Genomic DNA, 17,081 nt, shown 5'->3' with positions numbered 1-17,081 from the left:
TCAGCTAATATATCACTTCCTAAAAGAAAACCTCTTTGTCATACCAGGGTAGATTTTCAAATGGATCTCATACTCTTTCCTTCACAGTCTTTTATTTATTATTACTTAATAATCTCTTGCAAATATTTATTGAATATGTATCCTATAGTCTTTACGTTCCCTGAGGCAAGAAGTCATTATGTTCTATTCAGGTATATAGCTCCACTACCTAATAATTCAATAAATATTGATTAGCTAATTCACATGCCTTGAACAACATATGGCTCAATATTAAAATATAGGTTTATATTTGTAAGAGGGCTATGGTATTGCACAGAACAGGATATTTAATTGTTCTTTCAGTTCCTCTCCAGTAGTTCTCCAACCCTCATCTACTTTTTTACTTCATCTCAGTTGTTCAATGTAGGGAAATAGAGTATGTTTTTACCTCTTGTGTATGTTGTACCCATAATTTTACCTCATACTTCACTTCTTAAGCAAATGGATGTTAAGTTCTTGAAGTTAAAACTACTTTTCAACTCTGTGTGTGTGCACTAAAAGCATTGTAGCAAAAAATTAATTTTGCATATTTTAGGCATATATTTTAATTTGTTTAATTTTCCATAGGGTCAGGATTATTTTAAAATAAGAGGAAAAAAAAGGAAGGGAAGGGTAGAGGAAAGGGAAAGGGAAGGGGAAGGAAGAAACAGCAGATAAACCAGAGAGATCTCCTCCAAAACTAGAAACCTGTATTTTAAAATGAAACACAGAGGGTGACTAAGGAACTGGTTCAGATGAAAGAACATTAAAGGAACCTGGCAACTAAATGCAATGTATGGTCCAGAATTTTCCTTTTCTATAGAAGACATCATTGAAACACTTGGCAAAATCTGAATATAGTCTATACATTGGATGACAGTATGGTGTTAGTATTAATCTCCTGATTTTGATTATTGTACTATGACCATATAAAATAATATCTTTGCTTTTAAGAAGCACACACTGAAGTATTTAGGGATAAAGGAGCATCATGTGCAGCTGAATCTCAAATATTTCAGAAAAAATATATTTGTGTATAAAGGAGCATCATGTGCAGCTGAATCTCAAATATTTCAGAAAAAAATATATTTGTGTATATGGATGTCAGGATGCATGTGCCAAAAAAAAAAAAAAAAAAGAGGAGAAGAGGAAAGGGAAGATAAGGCCAATACACATAGCTCATATTTGGAGAATCTGCTGAGAAATATACAGAATTCCTCCAGATATGTCCTACTAATAAAATATATTTGTTATTTTTCATTTCTGGACAATGACTAACTCACCATCATTGAGAAGATTAAATGAAGAGAATAAGAACAATTTTTTTTATGAAATACACATATCATTGAATTTTTTATCATATTAATGTTAGTTTGTACAAACATGGAATGAAAATCATACATCTTTATATTATTTATCATCTTATTTGAACTAAACATAGGAAAAATAACTGCTGTTTTTCTAAAAAAAGAAAAGACTTTATCTTATAAATAATTACTTAGAGAATGCAGGTTACTTTGAAGGCTAGTGGTGTAGGCAATGGAACTTTGCTCAAAATCACTTCCCCATAAGTCAGAATCTAATTGGCTCACAGAATATTCAAACTAGGGATTTTAGCTGATCATAGCTAAAATTTACTATCACTGTAAATCCATCAGATGACTATGTATTTGAACTAGTAAAATTACAGCTTATTTTTTTAATGCTCATTTTATAAACTATTGTTTAATTGACATTTTTCTGAAAAGATTCTTCTACTTGGGTTCCTAATTAGAAACTGACATTCTAAAGACAGAGCTGCCACCATTTTTTAAGGCTCCTCTTACTATTTTTCCTAGCATTGGATTTTAATGGTCACATCGCCCATGCTCAATGATTATGTAGTTAGGCTCTGAGCTACACAGTTAGTTTAGGACAGAATGAGACTTTATTTTTCTATTATTTTTTTAAGATTTTATTTATTTATTCATGAGTGGCACAGAGAGAGAGTGAGGCAGAGACACAGGCAGAGGGAGAAGCATGCTCCATGCAGGGAGCCCGATGTGGGACTTGATCCCGGGTTCTCCAGGATCACACCCTGCGCCAGAGGCAGGCACCAAACCACTGAGCCCCCCAGGTATCCCCAGAATGAGGCTTTAGATAGCACATATAATTTGTAGATAGGGTGGATGCTTGTTTGCACCAGCAATAAACTGGTCTCTCAGTAACCATAGGGTTCTACTTCCTTGAAAACTTATTGCTTAACTAAGTTGAGGAATGTGTTCTAATATTGACAATAATGCATTTATATTCATCTAATGTTTAGTGATATATACATAAGTTCTTCATTATTCCCATTTGAAAAAAAATAGAATAATAAATTATCTCTCATTTAAAACACTCTTTGAAATAAAGTATAAACATATGTGTAAAATATTAATTACTCAAATAATATATTATGAGATAAACTAAAATATTCATGGCATTTTAGTGATAGGAGTTCCAAATCCATTTTCCATATATTCATTTCCAAAATACGGATGGTTGTCCGAGCTGGAAAGTAATCAACATAGTCTTTAAGCTCTTAAACTTCACTAACTATAAAATAAAATTGAAACACACTATTTCTGTACTTTTTCTGAGTAAAAATGAATCATTTAGCTTTCACTTACAATCATGCATACATAATTTCAATCTGCTTATTGTTTTTATTTAGCACTTTGCACAAGAAAATTAAAGACATTGCTGAACTCCAAGAAGCATATCAGCACAACCAGCCATTTGCTCTTAGGACAACAGTGCTATGCTAAGTTGATTTTTACTACTGTTGCATTTTAGAATGTAAACAACAACGATGTATTCCTGGTCTAAAAAGCAATGTTTAGCTGAAATAAGATTTGCTCAGCAGCATGTCAAGACAACTTGATTTATTTTAAAAAGAAACAATGAAAAGTTATAAAACCTATATAATGCTAATATAATTGTTGTTGAAATTGCAGAAAAGTACATTTTTATAAGATGCTTGAATTGCAAGATAGACACCATTAAAAAACAGAAAAATATTTAAAATTATGAATGAATTTTAAATGATGAATACATTTATTGGGTGACAAATGGAAGTAAAACATTTTATGAAAAATAAGATCTTAAAGAATGTTTAAGATCAAAGTCTATGTAGAATCATACATAAATTTTCTAAGGCACTATAAAGGAATTCTGTGATTTTGGATTACATATCCAGAAGCCTATCATGAAGTTACAAGATAATAAAGAGTTATGCTATTCAATTTTTTTGTATTGCACTGTGAAAACTGCATTCAATTTTAGTCACCTCATTTATAACAAAATATAAGTAGCCAGACAGATTTTTCAAAAAACCAATAATAACATTTAGGAATCTGGAGAGGGTATTTTATGATTTTATTTATTCATTTATTTGAGGGGGTGGGGAGATGAGTGGGAGGAACAGAGGGAGAAAGATAAGGAGACTCCATGCCAAGCATGTAGCCTGATGTGGGGTTCAATTCCCCCAACCCTGAGATCATGACCTAAGCTGAAATCAAGAGTCAGACTGAGTCACTCAGGTGCACTTGGAGAGGGTATTTTTAATGAGATAACGTTCACAGAAGTCTTTATTCCACATTTCCAGAATATGATCAGATGTATGCTCATGATGGATTTTGTGTAAGCACACAGTCTTTTGAATTTAAAAAGCTACTTAAAATCAGATTATTTTCACAAAATTTCCTAACTTGGAAGAATCAATAAGGTTCACCTTAACCAAAATTCTCATTTATGGGATGCCTAGGTGTCTCCGTGGTTGAGCGTCTGCCTTTGGCTGAAGGCATGATCCCAGAGTCCAAGGATTGAGTCCCACATCGGGTTCCCTGGATGGAGCCTTCTTCTCCCCTGCCTGTTTCTCTGCTTCTCTGTGTGTGTGTCTCAAGAATAAATAAAATCTTTTTAAAAATTATCATTTAAAAATGGGCTTTGGCCCCAAAATTGTCATCCTAAAGAAGTTTCTATAGCCTGTTAGTATCAAAGCCAACATTGAAACCTACATTTATAATTTTTTTTTCAAATTTGTCACTTACTTCAAGTATCTCTAGCTAGTATCATTTGATTGAGTTAAAAGTACCACCTTATTAACTTTTTTCCAAATACATTTTGGACATTCTTACTATCAAAGCACATGGGCTTTGGTATAAAACAAGTAATTTCATTCTTTGTTCTATAACCTCGAAGTTTGACGTTGGCCTAATTACTTAAGCTTTCATTTTCTTCTAGAATTATTAACAGTAGAAACTTTACAGGGCTTTTGGGTCTTTTTTTTTTTTTTTTTTTTTTTTTTTAATGGTACACAAGTATTTAATAAGCGCCACACATTAGTACAGAAAAACACAGGCTGTAGCTCATACTTTAAAACCACAACAGCCAACTGAAATCAGTAGAGTCTTGTTTTTACTTAGGGAAAAAATATAGAAGGTACACATTGGGAATTGAAATACACTATGCTTTTTCTTTCTAGAGGTGTGATATGTCTTTTCCGGTCAGTAATTTCTCTGAAACATTGTGCTATGTCAAAGCCTACAGATGACCAGTGAAGCTGTTTGCTCTCCTACTTCTGCTGAGCTAGCTCAGTGGAACACCGTCGTCTTGGCAGGCAGATTCTCACAGGAGGAGGCGACTACAGAGACCCTACCCCCAACAGAACACCTAACAAAATGATTTATATGGAAAGGGATTTCAGAAACCTGTACACTTAACATGCTTTAGGAAAGGAAGACCTTTTAGCCTACTTCCAGCATAAGCACACACTCGTTGGCGCCCAGTAAACCAGGCACGCCAACAAAGAAAGCCTTTTCGCTTTCATAGTACCAACAGCTAAAAAGCACACAGCATAGAATACTTTGATCTTTAAGTGGGTAATCATGGAGGTTCCAAGATTATATCCACTAGGTTAGCCTGAGTATTTACCTATAAAAATATTTTTCTAAAAAAAATGCTTGAGAGGATTCTAGAAACAGACTACATTAAGGACTAGCAGAAGACAGTGATGCAAGGACTGCGAAGTGAAAGACAAGAAACTGATTTTCACATGGAGCTTCAGGTACAGGACTGAATCTTCAGCTGATTCCTAGAGCCGAGGCTAGCTGGGATGGGAGGAGCGGCAGGGAGCTCAGCCAGGCGGCTGGCTTAACAGCCTGGGGCCATGTGCCCCAACAGGAAGAACCCCCTTTGAGGCTGCAGGTCTGATGAGACGATGCATACAGGAGGCTGTGGGCACACAAGAGCCTGATGGACACGCAGAGCCTGCGGAGCCAAAGAGGGCCGGAGAGAATGGGTTCTTCCAAATGCTTCTGACCTACCAGCATGTATGTCAGGGGAAGAGGCCCCAGTGTGATGCGCGCCTTGGGCTTGCTCCAGAAGGGCCTGACGCAGAGGCCTGAGGCAGGGGGTCTGCTCGGGGAGGAGTGCTAGGATCACCGAACACGAGAAGGTGCTTTGGGGTCTTTGGAGGGTCGATGGATTCTCTTCTGACCCATCAATACTTAACATTAATGAGTTGTAAAACAGGGTCAGTTTTTCCAACGTGTATTGTCACATTAGCCAGAGCCTCTTCCAGGCTGTTAGGCTGGCAACGTCCAGAAAGATCCCATTGCCTGGCGGTGGGACCTGGGCCGCAGGTCACTCTGGGAAGCTGGTGCAATGATTTGGGATTTGCACAATGAAGGGACCCCACATTCTGGGATTTGCACAATGAAGTCACCACTAAACCACTGCTTAAGTCCAGTCCCCGACCTTCTTTTTCCGCTCTGTAGTCCAGAAACATTTCTTTAAAAGCCAGGAAATCTGCAAACGTGAGCAGCATGTCCAATACGTCGCCTGCCGCTTCCGCTCTATGGTGCCGTGAAGTCGTTGTGAAAGCCGCCATGTTAAACCCAGGGATCCGCTCCAGCAGCTCTTCTTCAATATACTTTTCTACCAAAGAAATATATTCATTGAAAACAGGCGTCTTCAAGCTCCTGATAGTACCTGCCCACGAAATTCCTCTGTAGTAACGGGAACTCGTCATCCATGAGGACGTCCTCTAAACATCCAACCACAGCGTCGAATTTGTTGTGCCCAAGATCGCGAAGCCGAGAAACCGCCAAGGAGCTGACAGCGACGCAATCCCACGAGGGTTTCTTTACAGGCTGGAGCCGGGGTCCAAGTGTATCCAACGCAGCGGGGCAGGGACTTGGACCCCGAGACTTAGAGGCTCAGCAGCTTTATAGGGGCCCGTGGCCAATGGGATACGCAGGAAGTTGCACAGCCATGCTGGTCCGCTGAGCCGGACTTCCGGTGAGGGTGTGCCCTGGTCTCTGACTAGGGCGGGGCAGTATCCCCGGGCCGGATTTCCGGTGAGGGTGTGCCCTGGTCTCTGACTAGGGCGGGGCAGTATCCCCGGGCCGGACTTCCGGTGAGGGTGTGCCCTGGTCTCTGACTAGGGCGGGGCAGTATCCCCGGGCCGGACTTCCGGTGAGGGTGTGGCCTGGTCTCTGACTAGGGCGGGGCAGTATCCCTGGGCGGACTTCCGGTGAGGGTGTGCCCTGGTCTCTGACTGGGACGGGGCAGGATCCCCGGGCCGGACTTCCGGTGAGGGTGTGCCCTGGTCTCTGACTAGGGCGGGGCAGTATCCCTGGGCGGACTTCCGGTGAGGGTGTGCCCTGGTCTCTGACTGGGACGGGGCAGGATCCCCGGGCCGGACTTCCGGTGAGGGTGTGCCCTGGTCTCTGCCCTAAGTAATAAGCAGGTCAGCACAAGGCGGGTGCAGCCCAAAATAGAGTCAGTCCTGCTCTGCTTGTCCAGGGGTAGGGGAGTTTGTTCAATTTCCTGGGTCCCACAGAATTCTGCATCCGAGGCAGAAGAGAAGGACAGCGCGAAGCTCTCTTCCTCTAGGGCGTCCATTGCCGCCGCCGCTGCCGTCGGCTTTCCCCGCCCCGGCCCGGGCCCAGCCTCCGCTCTGCCCCGTAGAGCCCCAGCCCGCATCCGGGAGGCCTCGCCGCCGCCGCCGCTCACCGCCCGGGCCTCGGGCCTCAGGCGCCCCCGCGCCCGGCCAGGCCTCTCGGCGCGCCCGCGCACTCCGCTTTTGGGTCTTCTGTGAGAAAACTGAAGTAATATGCTTAGCCCAGAATCTGGCACATAATGCGAGTTTCGTCATCGTTGATGATGATTACGAACTGTGGAGGAGAAGCATACACAGGTAGATGAAAAACATTCTTTATAGCTTCCAGAAACTCTCCTCAAGTGAATAAATACAAAGCAAACCACAACTGGAAAAATCATGACAAAGTTGTTAAAAATCATGTCCAAAAAAAAGGTGAGGTTTTTTTTTTATTGTTTTTTTTTTTTTTTTTTTGACATATTGTCTTCAAATAATAAGGGACTGACGATGGATTCCTCAACAGAAATCATGGAAACCAGATGACATAGGGGTGACATTTTTAAGTGGTTAATGAAACTGTCAGTCTAAAATTCTACACTGAACAAAAGTATTCTTCAAAAATATGGTTAACTGAATAAATTTCCAAACAAACAAAAACTAATACAACACTCAATGCCAAACACACAAAAGGCAGGAAGTGGGGAGGTTGTTTTTCAGGTAGGAGGAAAGTGATCCCCAAGAGAGTAAGATAATATACTAAGTAACGAAATAGAATATTCAATTATTTGGGTAAATGTAAATAGATATTGAATGGTTAAATTTATAATAATAGTGATTTCATGGTTTTGGGAAATATTTAAAATTTAAAAACAATAATATAAATGGTGAAAGAGTAAGAAATGGGGTTATCAGGGTTCTATGAACTGTGTTTATCAGCAAAAATGTAGTCAAGGAAGCATTTTTTAAATATCCACAGTAATCACTGATAGAATAATAAAATAATGCATACCTAGAAAGCTAATAGAGAGATAAAAATAAAAAAGGAATAATTTGGGCAGCCCTGGTGGCCCAGCGGTTTAGTGCTGCCTTCACCCTGGGATGTGATCCTGGAGACCCGGGATCTAGTCCCATGTCGGGCTCCCTGCACGGAGCCTGCTTCTTTCTCTGCCTGTCTCTCTCTGTCTCTCCCTCTGACTGTCATGAATAAATAAAATTTTTTAAAAAGGAATATTTTTTAAAAATAGGTAAAAACATTAAATAACAGATTTGTAATCACCTGGAGAAAAAAATTAAATATTAAATATAAACAGAATAGTCCAAGCAAAAAGCAAAAATTATCAGACTGTACAAGAACAAAAGTCAAGCATATGATCCATGCAATAGGCACACATTAAATATGAGGATATAAAAATCTGAACATAAAGGTATGCAAAAATATATATCATGAAAATGGTAATCAGAAGGAAGCTGGTATAGTTAATATTAATTCAGAGTTTAACTAGAGTTAATGGCAAGATTTATTTCTATCAGTGTAAATAAATACTGCCTAATGATAAAATAGTTCATTCAAAAGGAACTATATCTATGTCCTAAATTTTTATTCACATAAAAACATAGCTTCAAAATATTTAAACACTGACATATCATAAAGGATAAGTACACAAGATTACAGTCGAAATGGAAATTTTAGCAAACTTTCCTCAGTAAATGATGAAGCAAGCAGACAAAAACATCAGTAAAGAACTAGCTTTTTTTGAATAGCATGATTAACAAATTTGGTTGAATTGAGATCCATAGACTATTCACCCACATTCTTTGTAAGTGCACATGGATTATTTTCCAAATTGAACATTTATTATGCCATAAAGCAAGTACCAACACATTTTAAGTGACTGAAATTATTTAGTTTGTTCTCTGCCTACAGAAGAATTAAGCTAGAAACACAGGAACAAAAATGATAGCTAGAAAATCTAAGAATGCTTGGAAATAAAGCAATACACTTCAAAATAGTTGATAAATCAAAGCCAAAATAACAAAAAAGGAATGTTCTAAACTAAATGATGAGGAAAATACATTCTATCAAAATGTGTGTTTTGAAGTTAAAGCCAGGTTGTGAAGGGAATTTTATTGCCATAAGCACATATATTAGAATATTGAAAATCAAGGATTTAAGTATCCCTCTTAATGAATTAGAAAGAGACCTGATTGATAAGAAAAAACAATGACATAGTAAACAAGAAACAATAGAAAAAATCAACAGCTAAAATTTGGTTGTATGAAAAAAGTAATTAGGAAAAAAAACAATATGGCTAATAAAATAGATTACAAATTACTGATGTGAATGAAAAGCAAACATCATTTTCAATTGTATATATATTATAAAGATATTAAAGGAACATTTATCAACATTAAAAAATTACCCTGAAATTTTTGATAAAATGGACAAAGACTTTGAAAGCCACAGCTTCATAAAATTGACAAAAGAGTTAACATATTCAATATTCAAATTCATAGCTCAGTATTCAAAGAATCATAAACTGTCTGTTTTTTAAAATGGGCATGAGGTGCCGGGGTTGCTCAGATGGTTGGGCCTCGGACTCTTGATTTTGGCTCTCAGGTGGTGATCTCACAGATGGTGGGATTGAGCCCCATATTGGGCTCCACAGTCAGTGGGGTTTCTGCTTGAGATTCTCTCTCTCTCTCTCCCTCTGACCCTGTCCCCTTACCTCCGCTCTCTCTCTCTCTCGCAAATAAATAAATAAATCTTTTAAAAATATGAGTGCGATAGCTTAATAGGCATTTTTCCAAAGAAGACATCTAAATAGCTAAGAGATGCATGACAAGATGCTCAACATTATTAAACATCAGGGAAATGCAAGTCAAAACAAGAAGGAGATATCACCTCATACCTGCTAGAATGGATTATCAGCATTAAGAAGACAAGAAAACAGGTATTGATAAAGATGTGAAAGATGAGAATCCTTGTACACTGTTGATGGGAAGGCAAATTGGGTCATACTGTGGAAAGCAGTATGGTAATTGCTCAAAAGATTATAAATAGAACTATCATATTATCCAGCAACCCCGTTTCTGGGTATGTATCGAAAGGGAATGAAAAGAGGATATTGAAAAATATACCCTCCAATGTTTACTGCGGTATTATCCACAGAAGTTAAGATATGAAAACAACCTATGTGTCCATTAACAGGAGAATGGGTAAAGAAAATGTTGTATATACATATGGTGAAATGTTATTCAGCCATGAGGAAGAAGGAAATCTTGCTATTTGCAACATGGATGGACCTGGAAGGCATTATGCTAGGTGAAATAATCCATACAGAGAAAGACAAATGCTTCAAGATATCATTTATATGCAGAATCTAAAAAAAAAAAAAAAAGTCAACTTACAGAAACAGCGTAAAAAAAGTGGTTGCCAGAGGCAGGAGGGTGGAGGAGTTGGGAAGATATTTAAGGGCAAAACTAGTAACTAGTAGATAAATAAGAACTGGAGCTCTAAGGCACAGCACAGTGATTATAGTAAGCAATACTGTATTATAAACTTCAAAGTTGCTAAAATAACTACATTTTCATTGTTCTTGCCCCCCCCCCAAAATAATTATGTGACCTGATAGGGATGTTAGCTAATGCTATAGTGGCAGTCCTTTTGCAAAATATAAATGTACCAAATCATCAGGTTGTACATCTAAAACGTACACAATGTTATGCATCAATTATATCTTAATAGAAGATAAATAGAAAATCTGAATTCTCCAATATCTAGGAAATAAATTAAATCTCTAACTAAAAATTTAGAGAGAAGTTCCTGGCCCAAATAACTTATCTTGTGAATTACTCCAAACATTGTAGAATAATTTGCAGCAGTCTTAAATATTTCCAGATAGAAATAAAAGAGAGACAGAGAGAAATCCACAATTAATTTCAGGACATCAACATAAATTTACTAACAAAACAGAAAAGTTACAAGAAACAAATGTTAAGGGATCCCTGGGTGGCGCAGCGGTTTGGCGCCTGCCTTTGGCCCAGGGTGCGATCCTGGAGATCCGGGATCGAATCCCACGTCGGGCTCCCGGTGCATGGAGCCTGCTTCTCCCTCTGCCTGTGTCTCTGCCTCTCTCTCTCTCACTGTGTGCCTATCATGAATAAATAAAAATTAAAAAAAAAAAAAAAGAAACAAATGTTAAAAGAAACCATTGAGTTAGAAAGCAATACATAAGTTGATGGAAGATGTTATGATACCGTAGATTACCAAAGATAGACTCATGGTCAGAACATAGAATTCCACATGATTATAGGAAAAGACAGGCAATTTAAGAAAAAAAAAAAAAAAAAGAAAAAAAAGAAAAAGAAAAAAAAAGGAGGAGAAACACCTCCAACAGGCACAAGAAAATATTTAAGCAATAAACAAGTATGTGAAATGGTATATATAACATCATTAGTGATTAAAGGAAACACAGACTATGTCTCTGCCTCTCTCTCTCTGTCTGTAATTAATAAATAAATAAAATCTTAAAAATAAAGGGGCAGGGCACCTGGTGGCTCAATGGTTGAGCGTCTACCTTTGGCTCAGGTTGTGATTCTGGGGTACTGAGATCCAGTCCCATATCAGGCTATTTCTGGGGAGTCTGCTTCTCCCTCTGCCTGTCCCTCTGTGCCTCTCATGAAAAAATAAAATATTTTAAAAATGTTAAAAAAAGAAAGGAAACAAAATAAAACCAATGTGATCAAGTATAGGCTCATCAAAATGGCTAAAATTAAAATGACTGGCATCACTTACAAATAGTGATGATGACTCTAAGCAACTAGAATGCCCATGCACTCCTGTGGGAGTGTCATTAGTTTAATTATTTTGAAAAAAAAAATGTTTGGCAGTATCTACTAGAATGGAGTGGAATGCAAATATTCTCTGGGAATCAGGAATTTTCATAATTGTATCACAGGACACATGCACTTGTGTTTATAGCAGTATTATTTCTATTAGTTACAAGCGAAAGCAACCAAAATGTCCAGCAATAAGAGAATAGATTGATCTTAATATAATTATAAAATAGAATGCCCTACAGAGAGAAGATTCTGTTGCAACCACAAAAACATGTTTAAATTAGCCTTCATGTTGAGCGGATAACAACCACCTACTCCTACCCAAATGCACATAGTGTAGTCCCAGTGTGTGCTTGTGTGTGCATGTCTGCATGTGTGTGTGTCTGAGTTGCAAAACAGGCTCAGTCACTGAACAGAATTCAGGGTCGCAATTACTTTGAGGGAAAAAATACCAGAGGGGTTTCTGGGAGCTGGCACTGTTCTCATTTTTGATGTGAGTAGCAGTTGCACAGTTGTATTCACATTGACTAAAATTGTAGAGCTTTATATGTTGTGATGTATTTTTTATATTTGAGATACATTTTAACAGAAAAGTATAAAATACATGAACACAAGCTCATATTATTCTCTTGAATGTTCTTTGGATTCTTGTTTCCTAAAAGTTTGTCATTTTCAGATTCTTTTTTGGCCTTTTGATACTCCACTTCTCATAGGTTAGTTTATAGTTTTCGGTCTTTCTCTGCCAACTTTTCAGTAGGCACTTAAAATATCTGTTCAAAGGCTACTGCCAAATTTTTTCTGCTCATGATATTCCACTGAAAACATGACTCTTTTCATTTGTTCTGAAGAACACATCTCCCATCTCATCTGCTCAAAAGCTTTTTAAAAATGCTTTTCCGAGAAACTCATGACTAACATCATTATTTTGATGTGAAAACAGCTAACATCTGTGGCTTAGGGAAAAATAATAAAACATGCTTCTGAAAGAATTTGTTCCATGTACTCTGCAAATTCTGTATTATCAATGCTTGTACTTAGAAAAAAATCTGTTCTAATTATTTTTTTCCAGCTTATGCCAAAAAAAAAAAAAAAAAAGAGAGAGAGGAAAAAAAGAAAAGTAACTATGAACCCTTCTTGTTCATAGTGCACTTTTGTCAGTGGTACCAACTGACCTTCAAAATTGATATTGGTTTATTTTTAATTACTTATTGGTCATGATTAATGTTTTTACTGAAGTCGGCCTCAGGCTGAGCAGCCTTAAACAGGGTAATGTGTTAGGATCCAAGTATCTGCATGCTTAACACATTTCCTCTTATTATTTTATTATGTTTACTGTATGACATTTTATAAGGATTTTAACATGGATTTTATCTTTTTTTTAATTTTAAAATATTCTTAAGCGATAATTATCTCTTCCAAAGTCCACTTGATGTCACTTCTATTTTATTATGTGTTGAGATTCAAGGGTAGAATTTTATAATTAGAGATAATTTTTATCATAGAATGTTATAACGAGTTACTCTCATTTCATTGTACTCTATAGACAATATAGACATTGTACTTTAATTTGATCAATCAATCAAATCATGAACTATATAAGCATTTTTCATAAACCAGTCAGCAAACATGCACATTTGAAATTCAAATGGCCATTCCTGTTTACCAAGAACTCCATTTACTATGGTTACAAGATAATAACTTAAAGTTTACCTAAGTTATTTATAGCTGTTAATAGCTCATCTATTAGATGCATTGAAATAAATTTATTCAAGTGTCATCGGGTAAGCCACATTTTGCTTTCTAGAAGGTAGGAAAGAAGAAAAGTAGAATTAAGTAAGATCAACATTATTCCTCCTCAAAAAAGCTTTTCAAAGTATGAAGAGAAAATTATTGAGAAAGTTTTTTTCTTGCCTGTTAGAGATACTCTATCAAATTTATGGTCCTAGAATGTCATGTTCTTTTGACTGAACAGAGATCATATTAATAAGCTGGCATAAGATTGTAGAGAATAGTGAGAAGTCTCATTTGGGATCATGCTGGAGAAAACTAAGAAATGACTTGCCAGCGGCTATGTTTATGAGGCTAATTTCTATAGCACATCCATTAAGGGAACAAAATTAGAAAGAAAGAAAGAAATAACATATAAAGAAATATTTAATTTTTTCACAGACTCTTGACAAACTATTTTAAAACTATTTCAGGCATTTCACATCAAAAAGAATCCCCCAAGAGATGAATAACCATATACTTGTTAATCCATTCAACAAATATATAGCTTTAGTTCTGAGTGGGTTTGAACACAGTGAAAACCTCCACATCAAGGAATTCTATTTTTATTAATAAATGAATGTTGAATCCTTACTATTTGGAATCCTAGATACCAGAGAAACAAAGGCACATAAACAGTAATCTCTACAGTCAGAGACTTTATAGATTGGCAGAAATCAGCAAAAATTACAGATGATGACACAGTAGGATCAATGAGGTAATAAAAATGTGCAGAGAGTATAATGGGGAAAACAAGGAGGAAAGACTGTTTTGCTACTCAGTCATAAAATGATTATTTTCAGATGAGGAAAAATATCAACCAGCAAAAGAGTGCATTAGAAGAGTAGTAAAATAAGAAGGCATCATTTAGGGAATTATAAACAGTTCAGTATGAATTGAGTATATGTTACAAGAGGAAAATGTGAACAGATGAATTTTGATAAGGGATTAAAAAGATAAAATATTTTTATAAGAACAGTAAGGAGAATGGATTTAATCCTACTTGCAAAAGAGAGAGACTTTGAAGAAATTCAAGAAGAGTGACTAGTGCCAACTGTTACATTAGAAAGATCACTTGGGGGGATCCCTGGGTGGCGCAGCGGTTTGGCGCCTGCCTTTGGCCCAGGGCGCGATCCTGGAGACCCGGGATCGAATCCCACATCGGGCTCCCAGTGCATGGAGCCTGCTTCTCCCTCTGCCTGTGTCTCTGCCTCTCTCTCTCTCTCTGTGACTATCATAAATAAATTAAAAAAAAATTAAAAAAAAAAAAAAAAAAAAAAAAAAAAAAAAGAAAGATCACTTGGGCCACAGTGCAGAACATGAACTGGATAATAGAAACAAAGTGGTAAGGCAGCTGTTTGGAAAATCAAGGGAGAAATAATTAGAACCTAGACTAAAATACTGGCAGCGGGAATAGAGAGAAATATGTGACTGTTCTCATTAAAAGGGGGGAATAACCAGTACTTTGTAATCATCTAGATGTGTGTAGTAGAGAGAATTCATGGTATTTACAAGTTGATAAGTTTGACAACTTGGTAGACATATGATGGTCCGGGGACAATGGACATAGATTCTGGAATGCAACAAATTGATGTGAACTGAAGATACTTATTTAGGAGTTACTCAAACATTTCCAAGTGTTGAAGGTGAATGCTTCTCCCAGAAGAAGCAGGTTGAAAGCAAAGAGTTTTAGCACCTCGTTGAACACTAAGTTTTGAGGAATGTGAAATGGAAGTCGATAAAGGACCCAAGAGGAAACATGGAATGAAAACACAATGGTGTCGAGAATCCAGGGAAGGAAAGAGTTTTACATCAAACAATTTTGATTAACTCATCCTCCAGTTATGTTAATAAGATGTGAGCTAAAATGCCTCCATTGAATTTAGCCATGTTTTTGGTGAACTTAATGGGCCAATTTTATTGTTGTGGAAAGAATAGAATCCAGGCCAATATATATATATATAGTGAAAATCTGGAAGTAACACATATAAATTACATTTTTCAAAACCTGACATGGAAAAAGACATGAGATAAGAATTGTAATATAATATTTTCAATTATGCTGCTATAACAAATAACTTTAATAGCTCACTGCTTAAAACACCAAAAAGTGTGTTTTTTCCTTTAGGCCTCATGTCTGTCTCAAGCCAGCAGAGGATTCTGACCCATAATATCCTTATTCAGATTCCAATCTAATGGGGCCTTAAAAATGTGTAATTACTAGGACGCCTGGGTGACTCAGGGGTTGAGCATCTGCCTTCAGCTCAGTTGTGGTCCTGGAGTCCCAGGATCCAGTCCCATATTGGGCTCCCTGAATGGAGCCTGCTTCTCTCTCTGCTTATGTCCTGCCTCTCTCTCTGTGTCTCTCATGAATAAATACATAAAATCTTAAATAAATATAATTTGTAATTATTGTGGTAGGGAAGGAAAAAAAACACAAGCAATTGTACACTGAATCTTGAAGACTTCTGTTCACATGTTCACATGGCCAAAGAAAGTCACATGTCCATGCCTACATTCAAGGGGGTGTTAGGGCAATTTACTCTTCTCAGAATGGAAAAGACTGGAATATTTATGAAAACTATAAAAACTACTGCAATATATTCTGGTCACCAAATATTCTTTTCACTCTTCTTCCTGAAAACAAAGTTTACTCACCTCAGCTGTAAATCCCATTTAATCATGGCATCAAACTAAAAGTGCCAGTTTTCTCAGTGAAAGGTTTTTCTTTTAAAATGATGGATAAGAGTTTTAGATAAATCATAGCTGTAGCTATTCTTGTTTTGGGGATCTATGAATTTAGAAAGATGTATTATCTGCCCCTATAAACACACTCCAATAAACTTTGGGAGAATATGGCCTGGGAAATCACATTAAACATTCCTTTTTGGAAAATGGAAGAATGCGACACAAATCAAAATCCAATTATTCTTTTCCACCATCTTCCTTTGCCACAATTGAAATGGATATCAGAAAATATGTTCTTCTTGGACACTGCAAATACTTCTCAGATCACCTTCTGTCCATAGATATTTGGGCCCAAGAGTCAAGTCTCAAATAGCAGCTAACTCTTACTGTTCAAGCTAGTTCTGTTTTTGACAGATTATTTTTAAAAACGTAGTTAATTCTCAACAGTTTGATTTTAATCAGCTTCACTTCTATATGTCAATATTCATAATCACCTTTCCTTTCAAAATATATATCTTATGTGTACTGTATTTCTCTTAACCACTCTCTCTCTCTCTCTCTCTCTCTCTCAATAGCTCGACTTACCAAATACCTGGAGCTCATCAGGTTCTTGGCAGGTGCACACCCTTAGTCTGTTTCCTGAGAAATTCTGTCCATTTGAAAATATTTACTGTTTGTCACAATATTAATTTGCATTGTTTTTCAGATGCAATTTAATCCAGATGGTTTTGTCTATCATGGTCATTTCCTTAATTTGATTTTTCCTTGGAGGCAATTTAATCAGTCAAAAATTATTTACATTTTTTTTTTACCTGAAGCTTAATTTAAATCCACTTTTTATTTGTTCCCCCAAAGTTTTTTT

At 36.9% G+C, this 17,081-nt stretch overlaps 1 long non-coding RNA gene and 1 pseudogene across 5 annotated transcripts in view; both read right to left on the bottom strand.

Moving 5' to 3' along the window:
- LOC140622655 (uncharacterized) overlaps window positions 1-17,081 on the bottom strand; it is a 265,496-nt gene that overhangs the window by 163,835 nt on the left and 84,580 nt on the right. For 2 of the 5 annotated variants that reach the window (XR_012022347.1, XR_012022346.1), the window contains exon 4: window positions 10,869-11,076. The exons of the other annotated variants lie outside the window; for them this stretch is intronic. This is a non-coding gene — a long non-coding RNA (uncharacterized lncRNA). Of the gene's footprint in view, window positions 1-10,868; window positions 11,077-17,081 lie in introns of those variants that run through there. 5 annotated transcript variants of the gene reach the window in all.
- LOC140622644 (ADP-ribosylation factor-like protein 2-binding protein pseudogene) lies at window positions 4,437-6,608 on the bottom strand (annotated as a pseudogene).

Source organism: Canis lupus, chromosome 2, assembly GCF_048164855.1.
Source record: "Canis lupus baileyi chromosome 2, mCanLup2.hap1, whole genome shotgun sequence".
NCBI classification, from domain to species: domain Eukaryota; kingdom Metazoa; phylum Chordata; class Mammalia; order Carnivora; family Canidae; genus Canis; species Canis lupus.
Note: the sequence above shows the minus strand (reverse complement) of the source record. Positions and strands in the feature narration are given on the sequence as shown.